The sequence below is a fragment of the Phacochoerus africanus genome, chromosome 3 (assembly GCF_016906955.1).
Source record: "Phacochoerus africanus isolate WHEZ1 chromosome 3, ROS_Pafr_v1, whole genome shotgun sequence".
In the NCBI taxonomy this organism is placed as follows: Eukaryota; Metazoa; Chordata; class Mammalia; order Artiodactyla; family Suidae; genus Phacochoerus; species Phacochoerus africanus.
Genome location: NC_062546.1, coordinates 81,310,382 through 81,325,112, shown reverse-complemented (window position 1 = coordinate 81,325,112; position 14,731 = coordinate 81,310,382). Strand labels below are relative to the sequence as shown.

The 14,731-nt window shown below is 37.1% G+C and overlaps 1 protein-coding gene across 2 annotated transcripts in view; it reads left to right on the top strand.

The window, feature by feature from the left end:
• The window catches only part of RAB3GAP1 (RAB3 GTPase activating protein catalytic subunit 1), a 132,082-nt gene that overhangs the window by 19,251 nt on the left and 98,100 nt on the right, over positions 1-14,731 (top strand). The gene's annotated exons all lie outside the window — the stretch shown is intronic.

Sequence of the window (14,731 nt, the reverse complement as noted above, 5' to 3'; positions counted from 1 at the left end):
GAGTGTGATTCCTCCAGTTCCATTCTTTTTTCTCAAGAATGTTATTGCTGCAAATTGAAACCAGAACCTAGTATCCTCTTTTCTTTATATTTGTGGTCATGTTTATTAGATCCCTAGCATTCTTATCCATGACACAGTTAATTAGGCACAGAAAGCACTGAGTATCACCTTGGATGACTTTAGGTGTCTTAGATTCTAAGTATTTGTCGAAGGGGATGGCTTCTGTTGTAATTTAAAACTTCATACTTCACTTGTGAATTTTTGATATTATCATAATAGCTAACATTTGTTGAGTCCTGACCGTGTGCTAGGCAATTTCTAAGCAGTTTATACATATCATCTCATTTAATCCTCAAATCCAATTCCAGGAGATAGATACTATTTTATTACCCCCATTTTATAGATAAAAATTTAGGCACTGAGGGAAAAGTAACTTGCCCAAGTTTATTTAGCTAGTAGATAATAGAGCTATTCTGTGAATCCAAGAGATCTGCCTTAAGATACAGCCTTCCCAGTATAATCACTGGTCTATATTACTTCTGATTGCCCTTCTTTGCTCTTCTCCTTTCATCTTCCCCTACCTTAGCTCTTTTCCATTTTGTCTTTCCATGCAGGGTGTTCAGAGAAATTCTTCCAAAGTAATATTGTTATCATGTTACAAGCTTACATGGAAGCCTTCAAAGGGTCTTCACTACCTACAGGGTAAAGTCAAGACTCCTAGGGCTAATATTTGTAGACATCATTGTCAAGTCTATCTCTACCTTTGTTTTCCTTCTATTCTCTTTAGGAAACTTCAGCTGAATTGGGACCATTTGTTCCGTAAATTTGACATCCAGTTTCCTGCCCCAAACCATTATCTGTTCATTAGCAGTCTTACCTTATCTAAAGGCTAACTGGGATCCAATTTTCTGAATAAATACATTTCTCACTCATCTGGCATTTATCCAACCATCTCTTTAAATTCTGACCCATATGTTGTTCTCCTTGTTTATTTTGTTCACATATGTAGTATTTAATTTATGTATGTACTTGTGTGTGTTTTTATCTCTCTGCCTTAGCTTCTAGTGGAAAGAACCAGCCTGTGGTGGATCCAATTCCAGCTTTACCACTTAGTGGTATGGTAACCTTGGACAGGTTTTTAAATCTCTAAACCTTTTCTCATTTATACAATGGGGTTGAAACTTACTTGACAATGTTAGGAGGTTTTATGTATGTGTATACACAAACATACATATACACACATAATTACATATGCATTATTTGACTTAGCAAACACTCAGTGGGTGTTAGTTTCTATGCCGAAGAGCAAGGAAGCAGTCTGTATAGTCTTCTTTTACTTTTAAAAATGTTTGTAATGAACTTCAGGCTTTTGGATTAACTAATCCAGTTGGATTAATTAAAATTCCTGGTGTATATACATAAGTGTGGTGCATATATAAACAAATAAGATGGTCATCTATAAAAATGAGGAAGGTCAGATCAAGAGATAAAACATTTGGGGCTTAAATTGGAAGCCAGGTTGACTTAGTAAGGAGTATAAATCCTGGCCGCTGAGGTAGGCCCAAGCTCCTGTTAGAGCTGAGTGTCCGAGTAGTGCTAATGAGTACTCGTTGCTTTTAAAGATGACTTATTTGTGTCAACCATTGTATCTTGTTCCTACTTTAAACTGCTTGGCTTGTTCTTTTCCTTGAGGATTAGCCTATCATTTTTTTAATGATTATTATTTTTTCCATTCAGTTGGTTTACAGTGTTCTGTCACCTTCTACTATACAACAAAGTGACCCAGTCACACATACATAGACATTCTTTTTCTCACATTATCCTCCTTCATGATCCAATGTAACTGACTAGATATAGTTCCCTGTGCTATACAGCAGGATTTCATTGCTTATCCACTCCAAATGCAAAAGTTTGCATCTATAAATCTCAGACTCCCAGTCCCTCTCACTGCCTCCCCTGCCCCTATAGCCTGTCATTTTTTTGGTGCAGTCCACTAGTTGTTTGCTATGTCCCTTCATTCCAGGATCTCTTACTGTTAAAGTCTTAGATAGTAGAATGTTCTCCGGATGAATTGTGGTTCTTCATTGATTTGAGAGGGAATAATTTCAAATTGCCCTTTTGCTTTCAAGTTCCCCTGGTTAGGGTGTTTTTATAACTCTTTGAAATGAAAGTTACATGGAGAAGAGTGTCTGGATTTAAGCCTTAATAGCATTCCCTTCTACTTTTGTGCTTTTTGTGTTTTGGTTTTCATTTCTCTTGAGGTATTTTCTAATTTCCTCTTTGATTTCTTCATTGACCCATTGTTTTTGTTTTTTTTTTTTTCTTTTAATACCATGTTCAGTCTCCTCATGTTTGTGGGATTTTTGTTTGTTTATTTTATTTTACCATTTTCCTTCCTGTAATTGATTTCTAGTTTTATACTGCTGTAGTTGGAAAAAATACTTGTTATAATTACTATCCTCTTAAATTTGTTTAGACTTGTTTTGTGGCCTACTATGTGACCTATCCTGAAGAACATTCCATGTGCTCTTGAAAAGAATGTTTATTGTGCTGTTTTTGGATGGAATGTTCAATAAATCTGTATTAAGTCCAACTGGTCTAACGTGTCCTTTAAGACTACTGTTTCCTTACTGATTTTCTTTCTGGATCATCTGTCCATTGATGTAAGAGGGGTGTTAAACTCCTCTATTAGTATTGTGTTAAAGTCAGCTGTGTCTGGTATGAGTTTTGTCTCCCACCCTTGTTGTCATTTCCATTTGCATGAAATGTCTTCTTGCATCTCCTAACCTTCAGTATGTGTGTTTTAGCTTTGAAGTGAGTTACTTGTAATTAGGATTTAGGTAGGTCTTGCAGTGGTTTTTGTCCTATCAGCCACCCTATGTCCTTTGATTGGAATATTTAGTCCACTGGCAGTTAAAGTGATTGTTGGTAAGTATGTACTTACTGCCATTTTGTTACTGGTTTTCTGGTTGTTTTTGTAGTTCTCCATTATTTTCTTTTTTTGGTTTTTCCCTTATGATCTGATGATTTTTTTTCTTTAGTGGAATTACTTGGGTTCTTTTCTCTCCATTTATATCTATGTATCTATTACAGGTTTTTGATTTGCAGTTACCAGGTGGTTCATATACCTGTAACTATACCACTTTTTTTTGTTTTGTTCTGTAAGGGCTGCACCTGCTGCATATGGAAGTTTCCAGGCTAGGGGTCGAATCAGAGCTACAGCTACTGGCCTACGCTATAGCCACAGCAACACCAGATCCAAGCCACATTGGCAATCTACACCGCAGCTCACGACTGTGCCAGCTCCTTAACCCACTGAGCAAGGCCAGGGATCCAATGCATGTCTTCACGGATACTAGTCAGGTTTGTTAGCACTGCACCACCACAGGAATTCTTGAACCTACTTGTTTTAAACTAAGTCATTTAAGTTTAAACTCATCTTAAAGGATATACTTTTTTGTATTCTTCTCCCCATGTTGTGTGTTTTTGATATTAAATTTTACATCTTCATGTTTATCCCTTAACTTATAATTGTAGTTTTTTTAAAAAAACTCAATAAAATTTACTACATTTATAGTTGTACAATGATCATCATAACCTAGTATTGTAGTATTTCCATCCCAAACCCCTGGCCCACCCCCTTCAACCCCCAACCCGTCTCCTTTGGAACACATAAGTTTTTCAAAATTTGTGAGTCAGTATCTGTTCTGCAAAGAAGTTCATTTTATCCATTTTTTAGATTCCATGTATAAGTGATAGCACATGACCTTAGTGTTTCACTGTTGACTAACTTCACTTAGCATGATAATTTCTAGGTCTGTTCATGTGGCTGCAAATGCCATTTTTCTTTCCTTTTTATGGCTAGGTAATATTCCATTGTGTATATGTACCACATTTTCTTTATCCACTCCTCTGTCAATGGACATTTAGGTTGCTTCCATGTCTTGGCTATTGTATATAGTGCTTTAATGAAGATTGACATACATGTATCTTTGCACATCATGGTTTTCTCTGGATAGATGCCCAGGAGTGGGTTGCTGGATCAAATGATAATTCTGTTTTTAGTTTTTTGAGGAATCTCCATACTGTTTTCCATAGATGTTGCACCAATTTGCATTCCCACCAGCAGTGTAATAGGGTTCCCTTTTTTCACACCCTTTTTGGCATTTATTGTTTGTAGACTTTTTGATGATGGGCATTCTGGCTGGTGTAAGATGGTACCTCATAGTAGTTTTGATTTGCATGTCTGTAATAATTAGAGATGTTGAACATCTTTTTATGTGTTTTTTGACCATCAGTATATCTTCTATGGAGAATTGTTTAGATCTTCTGCCCATTTTTTGATGGATTTTTTTTTGTCTTTTTTTGGTATTGAGCTGCAAGAGGTGTTTATAAACTTTGGAGATTAATCCCATGTCAGTTGCTTCATTTACAAATATTTTCTCCCATTCTGTGGGTTGTCTTTTCATTTTGTTTAGAGTTTGCTTTGTAGAAACTTTTAAGTGTAATTAGGTCTCATTTATTTATTTTTGTTTTTACTGTCATTACTGTAGGAGGTAGATCTGAGAAGATAATTGCTGTGGTTTATGTCAGACAGTGTTTGGCCTACGTTTTCCTCTAAGAGTTCTATGGTATCCTGTCTTTAGGTCTTTAATCCATTTTGAGATTTTTTTTGTGTGTGTATGGTGTTAGGAAATGTTCTCATTTCATTCTTTTACATATAGCTGTCCAATTTTCCCAGCACCACTTATTGAAGGGACTGTCTTTTCTCCATTGTATATTCATGCCTCCTTTCTCATAGATGAGTTGACTGTAGATGCATGGGTTTAATTCTCAGGTTTATATCCTGTTCCACTGATCTGTATTTCTGTTTTTGTGCCAGTACCATACAGTTTTGATGACTGTAGCTTTGTAGTATAGCCTGAAGTCTGGGAGCCTGATTCCTCCAGCTCCATTTTTCTTTTTCAGGATGTCTGTGCTATTCTGGGTCTTCTGTGCTTCCAAACAAACTTTAAAATATTTTGTTCGAGTTCTGTGAAAAATGTCCTTGGTAATTTGATAGGGATTGCATTGAATCTGCAGATTGCCTTAGGTAGTATAGTCATTTTGATCATATTGACTCTTCCAAGAGCATGGTATGTCTTTCCATCTGTTTGTGTCGTTTTTGATTTCTTTAATCAGTGTCTTATAGCTTTCAGAGTACAGGTGTTTTGTCTCTTTAGATAGGTTTACTAGGTATTTTATTCTTTTGGATGTGATGGTAAATGGGATTGTTTCCCTAATTTCTCTTTCTGATCTTTCACTGTTAGCATATAGAAATGCCACCAATTTCTGTGTATTAATTTTGTATCCTGCAACTTTACCAAATTCATGGATGAGCTCTAACAGTTTTCTGGTTATCTTTAGGATTTTCTAAGTATAGTAGTATCATGTCATTTGAAAACAGTGATAGTTTTACTTATTTCTTTCCAATTTGGATTCCTTTAATTTCTTTTTCTTTGATTGTTGTTCCTAGGACTTCCAAAATTATGTTGAATAGTAGTGGGGAGAGCAAACATTCTTGTCTTGTTCCTGATCTTAGCAGGAATTCTTTGATTTTTTTCACCATTGAGAATGATGTTAGCTGTGGTTTTGTCAAATATGGCATTTATTATGTTGAAGTAGCTTCCCTCTATGCCCACTTTCTGAAGGGTTTTTATCAGAAATGGGTGTTGGATTTTGTCAAAGGCTTTTCTGCATCTATTGAGAGGATCATATGGTTTTTATTCTTCAGTTTGTTAATGTGGTGTATCACACTGGTTGATTTGCAGTTATTGAAGAATCCTTGTACCCCTGGGCTAAATCCCACTTGATCATGGTCTACAATTCTTTTAATGTATTGTTGGATTCGGTTTGCTAGTATCTTGTCGAAGATTTTTGTATCTATATTCATTAGTAATATTGGCCTGTAATTTTCTTTTTTTATGGTGTCTTTGTCTGGTTTTGGTATCAGGGTGATGGTGGCTTCATAGAATGAGTTAGGGAATGTTCCTTCCTCTGTAATTTTTTGGAATAGTTTCACAAGGATAGATGTTAGCTCTTCTCTAAATATTTGATAGAATTTGCCTGTGAAGCCATCTGGTCCTGGACTTTTGTTTGTTGGAAGGTTTTTTTGTTTGTTTCTTTTTTTTTTTTTTTTGTCTGTTTTTAGAGCCGTACCCACAACAGATGGAGGTTCCCAGGCTAGGGGTCAAATTGGAGCTGTAGCTGCTGGCCTGTGCCACAGCCACAGTAACGCCAGATCTGTGTTTGTGACTTTCACCACAGTTCACAGCAACGCCAGATCCTTAACCCATTGAGTGAGGCCAGGGATCAGACCTGTGGCCTCATGGATGCTAATCACATTCATTTCCACTGAGCCACGATGGGAACTCCTGTTGGAAGTTTTTAAATCATGGTTTCAATTTCAATACTTGTGATTGGTCTGTTCATCCTTTCTAATTTGTTTTGATTTAGTCTTGGAAGATTGTACTTTTCTTTCTTGCTTGCCTTCTTGCTTTTTAGGGCCGCACCTGGGGCATATGGAAGTTCCCAGGCTAGCGGTAGAATCAGAAGTGTAGCTGCCCCCACTTATGCCACAGCTGCAACAACACCAGATCCTTTACCCACTGCGTGAGGCCAGGGCTCTAACCTGCAACCTCATGGTTACTAGTTGAATTCGTTTCAGCTGAACCACTATGGGAACTTCCAAGATTGTGGTTTTCCAAGATTTGTCCATTTCTTCTAGGTTGTCCATTTTATTGGTATATAGTTGCTTGTACCCATCTCTTAAGATTCTTTGTATTTCTGTGATGTCTGTTGTAACTTATCCTTTTCATTTCTAATTTTATTGTTTTGAGTCCTCTCTTTTTTTTCTGGATGAGAGTGGCTAAAGGTATATCAATTTTGTTGGTCTTTTCAAATAACCAGCTTTCAGTTTCGTTGTTCTTTTCTGTGGTTTTCTTCGTTCCTATTTCATTGATTTCTGCTCTGATCTTCATGATTTATTTCCTTCTGCTAATTTTAGGTCTTGTCTGTTCTTCTCTCTAGTTGCTTTATGCATAATGTTAGGTGGTTCATTTGAGGTTTTTCTTGTTTCCTGAGGTGGGCTTGTATTGCTATAAACTTCTCTCTTAGAACTGCTTTTGCTGCATCCCATAGGTTTTGGAGTGTCGTATCTTTGTTGTCATTTGCTTCTAGGTATTTTTTTAAATTTCCTCTTTGATTTCTTCAGTGAGCTTTGTTTAGTCTCCACGTGTTTGTGGGTTTTTTTTTTTTTTTTTTGCAGTTTTTTTCTTGTTGATTTCCAGTCATATAGTGTTGTGGTTGGAAAAGATACTTGATATGATTTCAATTTTCTTAAATTTGTTGAGGCTTCATTTTTGGCCCAGAAGGTAATCAATCCTAGAGGATGTTCCACGTGCACTTGAGAAGAATGTGTATTCTATTTCTTCTGGATAGAATGTCCTACAAATATTTATTAAGCCCATCTGGTCTAATGGCTCATTTAAGGGCTTATGTTTCTTTGTTGATTTTCTGTCTGGATGATCTGTCCATTGCCGTAAGTGAGGTGTTAAAGTCTCCCACTATTATTGTGTTATTGTCAATTTCTCCTTTTAAGGTTGTTAGCAGTTGCCTTATATATTGAGATGATCCTGTGTTGGGTGCATATATATTTACAATTGTTATATCTTTTTCTTGGATTGATCCTTTGATGATTATGTAATGTCCTTTGTCTCTTACAGTATTCTTTCTTTTAAGGTCATTTTGTCTGATATGAGTAGTGCTATTCCAGCTTTCTTTTGATTCCAGTTTGCATGGAGTATTTTCTTCCATCCTTTCACTTTCAATTTGTATGTGTCCCTAGGAGTGAAGTGGGTCTCTTGAAGACAGCATATATATGGATCTTGTTTTTGTATCCATTCAGCCAGTCTATGTCTTTTGGTGGGGCATTTAGTCTATTAACATTTAAGGTAATTATTGATATGTATGTTCTTATTGCCATTTTATTAACTGTTTTGGATTTGTCTTGTTCTTTTTCTTCCCTTCTTCTCTTGTTCTCTCCTCTTGTGGTTTGATGATTATCTTTAGTGTTGTGTTTGGATTGCTTTTTCTTATTTATCTATTGTAGATTTTAGGTTTGCAGTTACCCTGATATAGGAGTGTACACACACACACACACACACACACACACACACACACACACACGATTGTTTTTAAGTTTTTGGTCTCTTAATTGCAAGTGCATCTCCAGTGTTCTGTATGTGTACCCTCCTCTTGTCATGGATTTTTGATTTTGGTAAAATGTTTGTGGATGATTTCCTATCTTTATTATATGTATGCCTTTACTGGTAAGCCTTGTCATTTGTAATATATTTGTTTCTTGTTGTGGCCTTTTGCAATACTAAAAGTTGCTTTAGTATTTGTTGTAAAGCTGGTTTAGTGGTGCTGTATTCCCTTAGCTTTTGCTTGTCTATAAATCTTTTGATTTCTCCTTCAAATCTGAATGAGAACCTTGCTGGGTAGAGTAATCTTGGTTGGAGGTTTTTTTCCTTTCATCACTTTAAGTATATTATTCTACTCCCTTCTGGCCTGCAGAGTTTCTCCTAAAAATCTGCCAATAGTCAGGGTTCCCTTGTATTTTATTTCTTTCTTTTACCTAAGTGCTTTCAGTATTTTCTCTTCGTCTTTAATTTTGGTCAGTTTGATTAATATGTATCTTGGGGTGCTCCTCCTTGGGTTTATTTTGTATGGTACTCGTTGTGCTTCCTGGATGTGAGTGAGTGATTCCTTTCCCATGTTAATGAAGTTTTTAGCTATTATATCTTGAAATATTTTCTATGGCCCTTTATCACTCTCTTCTCCTTTTGGCACCCTTATAATATGGGTGTTGGTGCGTTTAACATTGTCTAAGAGTTCTCTTAGACTGTCTTCATTTCTTTTCAATCTTTTTTCTCTTTTCTCTTCCACATCAGTGATTTCCACTAGTCTGTCCTCCACCTCACTTATTCGTTCTTCTGCTTCCTGTATTCTGATGTTGATTGCTTCTAATGAATTCTCTATTTTTTGTATTTTTGCTTCTCTGCTTGCTTAATCCTTAAATCTTCTATTTGCTCACTGTTTCTTGTAATTTATCATTCTTTGCCTCCAGCTTACTTCCAAGGTCTTGAATCAACTTCACTATCATCAGTCTAAAGTTTTTTTCATGGAAGTTGATAATCTCCAGATCACTTAGGTGTTTTTTATGGTTTTTTTTCTTGCTCCTGTATCTGGGTCATAATTCTCTGCCTTTTCATTTTTTTTTTCTTTTAGGGCCACACCCTTGGCATACGGAGGTTCCCAGGCTAGGGGTCTAATCGGAGCTACAGCTGCCAGCCTACACCACAGCTACGGCAATTCGCCAAATCTGACCTGCATCTGCAACCTGCGCCATAGTCATGACAACACCAGATCCTTAACCCACTGACTGGGGCCAGGGATTGAACCTGCATCCTCATGGACACTATGTCAAGTTCTTAACCCACTGAGCCACAATAGGAACTCCTGCCTTTTCATTTTTATAGGTTTATGGTGTGGTCTCCTTTTTGCAGATAATAGAGATGCCTCTCTTGCTTCTGATGTCCACCCCTCCTTGTGGCTAAAGTCAATACAGGGGATTACTGTAGGCTTCTTGATGGGAGGGACTGGTGCTTGCCCTCTGCTAGATAGAGCTGATTCTTATCCCTCTGGTGGGTGGGGCTTTGTCTCTGTGAGGTTAGAGGTTGCCTTGGGGTTCTTTAGGCAACCTTTTTGCTGATGGGTAGGGCTGTGTTCCCCCTTGGATTATTGTTTGGCCTAGGGCTTCTCAGCCCTGATGGGTAGGGCCGGATTTTTCCAAAATGGCCACCTCTACAGGAGCACATGCTGATAATTATTCCTGAGACCTTTGCTTCTAATACCCTTCCCTGACAGCGAGCCATATTCACCCCCTCTTTGCCCAAGAGATACTCCAAGAACTGCAGTCAGGTCTGATTGAGATCCTATGGAGTCTCTGCTTTGCCCTGAAACCCAGTGCACTTGAAAGCCTTGTGCACCTTTGAAGAATGGGGTCTTTTTCCCCCCATTCCTGTGGAGCTCCCATACACAAGCCCCATTGGCCTTCAATGCCAAATGCTTCAGGGGCTCCTTCTCCCAAAGCCAGATCCCCAGGCATGGGGACCTGACGTGGGGCTCAGAACTCTTTATCCTGTAGGTGAGTCTTTGTGATAGTTATTTTCCAGTCTGTGGACTACCCACCCAGTGGGTATGGGGTTTCTTATATCATGTAGTCTCCCCTTCTACCGTCTTGATATGGCCTCCTCTTTGTCTTCTGGAGTAGGATTTTTTTTTTTTTTTGATAGTTTGTAGTCTATTTGGTTGAAAGTTGCTCAGCAGTTGGTTGTAATTTTGTTACTTTTATGAGAGAAAGTGAGCTCCAGTCCTTTTACTCTGGCATCTTAATCCTGTCTCTGTATTTTAGTTATAGTTGATTTTATCTTTTATTGGGTTTTAATCTTTGTACTAGCTTATTTAAGGTATTGATCCACAGCCTTTACTATATATTTGCCTTTATGAGTGGAATCTTCCCTTTCCTGTAAATTCTTTTTATTGTAGTCTTTTCCACCTAGAGAAGATCCTTAAACACTTCTTGTTAGGTTCGTTTAGTATTTTTTTGACCATACCCATAGCATGCAAAAGTTCCTGGGCCAGGGATTGCTACAGTAATGACAGTGAGCCACAGCAGTGACAATGCTGTATCTGCTGGGCCACTGGTGAACTCCCACAGTTGGTTTAGTATTGATGAACTCTTTGTTTTTGCTTATTGGAGAAGTTCTTTTTTCCCTCTTCAATTCTGAATGATAATCTTGCAGGGAAGTTTATCCTAGGTTGCAGGTTTTACCCTTTGAGCACTTAAAATATGTCATGCCACTCCATTTCGGCCTGCAACGTTTCTACAGAAAAATCAGCTGCTAGTCTTATGTAGTTTCCCTTGTACATGAGTCTCTATTTTCCACTTGCTGCTTTTGGTATCTTCTATTTAACTTTGCCATTTTAATTATGGTATGTCTTGGTATGGGTCTCTTTGGGTTCATCTCGTTTGGGACTCTACCAGAGTACCTGTACCTGTACCAGAATATCTGTTTCCTTCTTCTGATTTGGAAAGTTTTCAGCCATAACTTGAAGTACATTTTTGACTCCTTCCGGGATCCCTATAATGTGCATGTTAACGTGCTTGAGGTCCAGAGGTCCTTCAAGATGTTCTCATTTAATTTTTTTTTTCTTTTTGCTGTTTTCATGGGTAATTTTCATTATTCTGTCTTTCAGGTCACTTACATGCTCTTCTGTATTACCTAGTCTGCTGTTAGTTTTTTCTAGTTTTTTTTTAATTTATTTTTATTTTTTTTATTATTCAATGAATTTATCACATCTGTAGTTGTATAATGATCATCACAATCCAGTTTCACAGGATTTCCATCCCACAGCCCAAGCACATTCCCCCCACCCCCTTAACTGTCTCCTCTGGAGACCCTAAGTTTTTCAATGTCTGTGAGTCAGCATCTGTTCTGCAAAGAAGCTCAGTCTGTCCTTTTTTCAGATTCCACATGTCAGTGAAAGCATTTGATGTTGGTGTCTCATCGTATGGCTAACTTCACTTACCACGATACTTTCTATTCCATCCATGTTGCTAAAAATGCTGGTATTTCGTTCCTTTTAATGGCTGAGTAATATTCCATTGTGTATATGTACCACATCTTCTTGATCCACTCCTCTGTCGATGGACATTTAGGTTGTTTCCGTGTCTTGGCTATTGCAAAGAGTGCTGCAATGAACATCAGAGTGCATGTGTCTTTGCGAGTCATGGTTTTCTCTGGATAGATGCCTAGGGGTGGGATTGCTGGATCAAATGGTAGTTCTATGTTTAGTTTTCTGAGGAATCTCCATACTGCTTTCCACAGTGGTTGCACCAATTTACAATCCCACCAACAGTGTACTAGGGTTCCTTTTTCTCCACACCCTCTCCAGCACTTCTTGTTTGTAGACTTTTTATGATGGTCATTCTGGCTGGTGGAAGGTGGTACCTCATAGTGGTTTTGATTTGCATTTCTCTAATAGTGATGTTGAACATCTTTTCTCTTAATAAACACTTACTTGCCCCACTACCCTCAGTCTCTCTGCCAATTTTTTTTAGTTTGTTTTTTATTTCCATTACTGCATTCTTCAGCTCTGACTGGGTTTTATGTTTTTTAGTTCCTTGTTAAAAATCTCACTGTGTTCATCTATTTTCTTCTGATGTTCAGTTTGCATTCTTATTTCTAATTACTTGAACTCTGTATCTGTTCATTTATTTATCTTTGTTTCATTAGTTTTTTTTCAGTTTTGTGTTTGAAATAAATTCCTTCGTCTTCTCATTTTGTTTAACTTTCTGTGTCTCTATGAAATTAGGTTAAAGTTACCTATCATGGTCTTGAACAGATGTCATTGGGTGGGAGCATCCTTATGTATTCTGTGTGTGTCTGGTATCTTTGGTGGGTAAACTGGATCTGAAGTGTGAGCGTGGGTTTTCATACCAACTAAGTGGACACATCTTATCTTTCTGGTGTCAGATCCCAGGGCTGGTGTGCCCATTATGTAACTTGGACCACTCACTCCCCAGGTAGGATCTCTGAGCCTATGATGTCCCTCTCTTCTATGTCCCCTTATAGTGCTTTGGGTCCTGCTTGCTTCTGCTCACATTCTGCCTGACTTCATATAGATCTTTCTTCATAGCCTTGATTGTAGAAGAGTCTATCAGTCTCCAACTTGTTTTCAGTATGAATTGCTTCATATGTAGCTGTACTGCGATGTGTTCCTTTGTGAAGATGAGTTCAGCATCCTCCCACTCCATCAATTGATCTCCCTTGTATTTTTTTAAATTTAGTTGATTTATAATTTTGTACCAATTACTTCTATAAGCAAAGTGACACACTCTCTTTATATGTGTCTGTGCATATATATATATGTATATTGTATACAGTTCCCTGTGCTATTAAGCAGGACTTTATTGTCTACCTGTTATAAACGTAATAGTTTGCACACCTACCAAGCCCAAAGATTGATAGGTGCAAACTACCAACATTTTAACATTGAGAAATCAGTTGCATGTCTATTTAGATCTTCTGCCTATTTTTTCATCAGGTTGCTTGTTTTTTTTTGTTGTTGAGTTGTGTGAGTTTGTATATTTTGGAAACTAAGCCCATAGGTGTGTGGGTTTATTTCAGAACTTTCTGTTCTGTTCCATTAATCCATGTGTCTATTTTTGTACCTAAACCACATTGTCCTGATTACTGTAGCTTTGTAATATGGGCTGAAGTCTGGGAGAATTATGCCTTCAGTTATGTTTTTTCCCCCCTCAGAATTGCTTTGGAAATTCTGGATCTTTTATGGTTCTCTATACGTTTTTGGATTTTTTGTGCTAATTATGTGAAAAATGTCATGAATAATTTGATAGGGATCACATTAAATCTATAGATTGCTTTGGGTAGTATGGTCATTTTAACAATATTCTGCATTCCAGGAGAGTGGGATATCTTTCTGTTTCTTTGAATTTTGTTTAATTTCCTTTATTAATGTTCTTAGCCTATAAGTCTTTCACCTCCTTAGTAGATTTATTCCTAGGTATTTTTTTGGTGTCATTTTCAGAGGTATTATTTTTTAATATTCCTTTTCTAATATTTCATTGTTAGTATATAGAAATGCAACCGATTTCTAAATGTAAATCTTGTATTCTGCTACTTTGCTGAAATTGTTTATCAGATCAAGTAGTTTTGTATAGAGTCCTTGGAGTTTTCTGTATCATGTCATCTGCATCTTGGAGTTTTCTGTATCATGTCATCTGCATAGAGTGACAATTTTACCTCTTCTAATTTGGATACCTTTTCTTTCCTTTTTCTTTCTTTTTTTCTTTTTTTGTCTGTTTGCTCTGGCTAGTATTTCCAATATGCTGAATAAAAGTGATGAGCGTGGATATCCTTGTCTGTGTTGTTCCAGATTTTAGTGGGAAGGCTTTTGGCTTTTCTTTGTTGAGCATTCAATTAGCTGTGGGTTTGTTATAAATGGCTTTTATTATGTTGAGATATATTCCTTCTATACCCACTTTGGTATATGAATGGAGTTGAATTTTGTATAGTGCTTTTTCTGCATCTATTGAGATGATCATGTGGTTTTTTACTTTTCTTTTTAATGTGGTCTGTCACATTGATTTGTGTATGTTGGACCATCCTTGTGAACTTGGAATGAATCCCACTTGGTCCTGGTATATGATCTTTCTTTGTGTGTTGTTGGATTTGATTTGCTAAAATGTTGAGAATTTTTGCATGTATATTTATCAAAGATACTGGCCTATAATTTCTTTTTTGGTAGTATCTTTGTCAGGTTTTGGTATTAGGCTGATGGTTACTTCATAGAATGTCTTTGAAAGTATTTTGGAAGAGTTTGGGAAGGATCAGTATAAATTCTTCCTTGTATGTTTGGTAGCATCCACCTGTGAAGCCATCTGGTGCTGGACTTTTGTAGGGAGTTTTTTTTTATTTTAATTGTATATTAAATTTCATTTCTAGTGATCTGTCTGTTCAAATGATTTCTTCTTGATCCAGTTTTGGTAGGCTCTATGTTTCTAGAAAGTTATCCATTTCTTCTAGGTTGACAAATTTGTTGC